This window comes from Rhinopithecus bieti, unplaced genomic scaffold, assembly GCF_001698545.2.
Source record: "Rhinopithecus bieti isolate Rb0 unplaced genomic scaffold, ASM169854v2 scaffold_56806, whole genome shotgun sequence".
Classification (NCBI taxonomy): Eukaryota; Metazoa; Chordata; class Mammalia; order Primates; family Cercopithecidae; genus Rhinopithecus; species Rhinopithecus bieti.
This window is the reverse complement of record NW_016823424.1, coordinates 217,603-221,448: the sequence shown is the minus strand read 5'-3', so window position 1 is coordinate 221,448 and position 3,846 is coordinate 217,603. Positions and strand designations below refer to the sequence as shown.

At 54.1% G+C, this 3,846-nt stretch overlaps 1 long non-coding RNA gene across 1 annotated transcript in view; it reads left to right on the top strand.

The window, feature by feature from the left end:
• The first annotated feature begins 1,781 nt into the window (after positions 1 to 1,781).
• Positions 1,782 to 3,846, top strand: part of LOC108521597 (uncharacterized) — a 5,432-nt gene continuing 3,367 nt past the window's right edge. The window contains exons 1-2 of the long non-coding RNA XR_001883224.1: positions 1,782 to 3,009; positions 3,099 to 3,492. This is a non-coding gene — a long non-coding RNA (uncharacterized LOC108521597). The remainder of the gene's footprint in view (positions 3,010 to 3,098; positions 3,493 to 3,846) is intronic.

The following is a 3,846-nucleotide window of genomic DNA, read 5'->3' as shown; positions in this document are numbered from 1 at the left end:
TTTTTTATTTTTTTTTATTTTTTTTTTGAGACAGAGTCTCGCTCTGTCACCCGGGCTGGAGAGCAGGGGCCGGATCTCAGCTCACTGCAAGCTCCGCCTCCCGGGTTCACACCATTCTCCTGCCTCAGCCTCTGGAGTAGCTGGGACTACAGGCGCCCGCCACCTCGCCCGGCTAGTTTTTTGTATTTTTTTAGTAGAGACGGGGTTTCACCGTGTTAGCCAGGATGGTCTCGATCTCCTGTCCTCGTGATCCGCCCGTCTCGGCCTCCCAAAGTGCTGGGATTACAAGCTTGAGCCACTGCGCCCGGCCAGTTTTATTATTTTTTGAGACAGGGTCTTGCTCTGTGCTCCCGGCTGGAGCGCAGTGATGTGATCTCGGCTCACTGCAGCCTCTGCCTCTTGCCTCAGCCTGCCAAGTAGCTGGGATTACAGGCTCATGCCACCAAGTTGGATAATTTTTTAAATTTTTTGTAAAGAATGTGGTCTCACTATATTGCCCACGCTAGTCTTGAGCTTCTGGGCTCAGGCGATCTTCCCCTAGGCCTCCCAAAGTGCTGAGATTACAGGCAGGAGCCACCTTGCCCAGCTGTTTTTCCCTTTTTACTTGGAATAAGATCCAAGTCCCTGCCATGGCTCACAAGACCCTGTGTGGTAGGACCTCTGCCTTACTCTCTGACCTGTGCCACTATGATTATCTTTGCTCCTGGCACTTGCCGTCCCCACTCTCTGGAATGTTCTCCCACTAGATATTTCCATGGCTTGCTCTCTCACTTCTTTCAGGTCTTTGCCTCAGTGACACCTTCCCTAACCACCGAATTTTAGATTGTCACCTCCAGCCTTCCTTATTCCTTTCTCAGCTTTATTTTTCTCCATAACCCAGCCACTCAGGTTCCATTCAGCCTCGGTCCAGGTCCGCTCTGCCTCCTCTGCCAGGTTTTGACAGACTGCATCTCCCCCAAAGCCCTTAAGGGTGGTCATACCTGATTGGGGGCTGGTCTAACTGTCACTTCTGACAGAGTCACTTTTTATCACATCACCCTGGGATAAGAATAGCCTTTCTCATGCTCTGAAATAAGCTTAGTTATATGTTTACCTGTTTGCTTTTTGTCCCCACCCCACTCCACCCCTCACTTTTATGGGAACTCCGTAAGAGAAGAAACTTAGCTATCTTGTCCATTACCAAGGCCAGTGCCTGATGCATACTAGGTCTCAAATAATAGTTGACCAGGCTGGTTGTCAGTCTCCCAGAGAAAGCTGGGCACCCCCTACACTCACACCTGGGACTTGGTCTCCCTGGAAGTTCCTAGAACCCAGGCATCCCACCTCCTCTGCCAGCTCCCAACTACATCCCAGACTCCGTCTCTTAGAGCCCTCCTGTGGCCACTGCTATTGCCTGCTGCTGCTTCCCTGAGTCCCTTATGGGAGCTGTTTGGGGGCCCTGAAGCAGCAGCTCTGGAGGTTGGTGTTGGAGAGACTCAGGCATCAGGGGCCTAGAGCTCAATAAATTTTTTTTTTGTTTTTTTGTTTTTTTGGGGTTTTTTAAGACCAAGTTTCGCTCTTGTTGCCTAGGCTGGAGTGCAATGGCGTGATCTCAGCTCACCGCAACCTCCACCTCCTGGGTTCAAGTGATTCTCCTGCCTCAGCCTCCCGAGTAGCTGGGATTACAGGCATGTGCCACCACGCCCGGCCAATTCTGTATTTTTAGTAGAGACGGGGTTTCTCCATGTTGGTCAGGGTGATCTCGATCTCCTGACCTCGGGTGATCTGCCCACTTTAGCCTCCCAAAGTGCTGGGATTACAAACATGAACCACCATGCCTGGCCAAGAAATGCTTTTTGATTGAGTAAAACAGAAGACTTCAGAGATGACAGGGCCTCGCCAGGTGAAGAAGGGAGCAGGGGTACTCAGAGCAGAAGGACCAGTGTGAACGAAGGACTGGAGGCCTGGGAGTACACGTCATATTTGAAGAACGTGTTCTGATCTGGTGCTGTTGGAGGATTTTCAGGGGAGGGGGGTTGTAGGAGAACTTTGCCGGCCTGGAAGGGGAGGGCTGGAAGAGGAGGGCTGGATGTGGAGGGCTGAGCTCCCTGCAGGATCAGCAAGGCTCAGCATGTCTTAGGTTTAATCCTGTCCCCCACCGTCCGCCCCTCCTACTCCAACCCTGTCCTCCCCTTCACCCAGCCCCCAGCCTGACCACAACTGCAGCTGAATGGACTTCTCTCTGGGCCTACGCTTGGGGCCTCGGAATAAGAAGCCTGCCCACCAAGAGCCTCCTGCCCGCTCCAGGCATGGTCCACCTGCTGCCTCTCCTTGTCTGTCCTGTCCCCCCTCTGCCTGTGCCTTCCCCTGCCCTGGCTGTCCCCCACCCCCCTGTTCCTGCACTGCCTGTCCCTCTAGTGCAACTCCCTGCCCCACTTGTCCTAGCTTCCCGGGCCCATCCTGTACCTGCTCTTGCCCCCACTGCCCTGCCTGCCCTCCCTTGACTTGTCCCCATAACTCCTGTGTCTCATGCTCCGGTCCACCCTTGACCTGCTGCCACCCTTCACCCTGCCCGGTTTATCCTTGCTCCGTGAGCCGAGCTGCCTGTTTGAGCTCCCGTTTAGGCTGCAGTGACAGCTGTAGCTGTGGCCGAGGGGCTGCCTGGGGACCTCCAGGCTCCCTTGGCTGCTGTAGCTGCTGCTTCAGGGGACAACAACGCACTTCTCAGGGGCGCTGTCTGATAATTTAGGTGGACTGTTGCCCACCAGGAGACTGCCAGTCTCCTGGAGCACTTCCGTACTGCTGCCCTGACAAGGAGGCAGGAGCTGGGTGGAGTGGGAGAGGGATCAGCTGGACCCCTCCCTCAAGCAGGTAGAGGCAGCTGGCTTCCCCCAGTCCTGGGCAGGTGGCAGTGGGAATCTGCTTTGAAGTTAGTTTCTGGGTGTGCTCCTGCTGGTTCCAGAACCTCTTCCTCTGCAACCTCTGGAATGGAAAGTGTTCTTCTCAGGGCCTCCCTCACGGCCCCTGAAGGTGAGCAAGTTTGTCATTTCTTCCCCTCCACTGAGCCTCCATTGGAGTCTCCTCTGCAGTTCACATGAATAAATGGACTCTTCCTCTAGAGAAGCTGGAGGATCCTGTCCAGAGGCCACTTCTTCTCCCTCTGACCTACACCCAAGATTGACCCAAGAGTCTCTGAATCCCTGACCTCTCACCTTGAGTCAGGCAGAAAGGGTCAGTGGCTTTTGGACCAGAAGAAGAGGCTGAGTGGAAGATATTTGGTTCCTCCCTCCACTTGGAAATCCTTGGCATCCTTTGTGGTCTTTTGTTTCTAGCCAGGAACCCTCTGCCTGGATGTCTTGTCTTTCAAATCTCTGAGAGTTCACTCAGCCTCATGACCTCAGTCTTGCAGCAGTGATCCCATCTGTGACATACAGACTCATCTGGCATGGGGATGAGGGAAGCTGGGAACCCTTGACTCAGGCTCCTAAGGATGGCATCCACACATAGCTAGCTGTAAGTCTCCTGTCCCCAGGGGTGGGACTGGGAGATGAGACAAGCCACCCAGAGATAGCTGACAGCCAGGCTCAGTGGGTCATGCCTGTAATCCCAGCACTTTGGGAGGCTGAGGCGAGTGGATTGCCTGAGGTCAGGAATTCGAGACCAGCCTGGCCAACATAGTGAAACCCCATCTCTACTAAAAATACAAAACAATTAGCTGGGCATGGTGGCGTGCACCTGTAATTCCAGCTACTAGGGAGGCTGAGGCAGGAAAATCGCTTGAGCCCGGGAGGCGGAGGTTGCAGTGAGCCAAGACCACACCATTGCACTCCAGCCTGGGCAACAAGAGTGAAACTCTGTCTCAAAAAA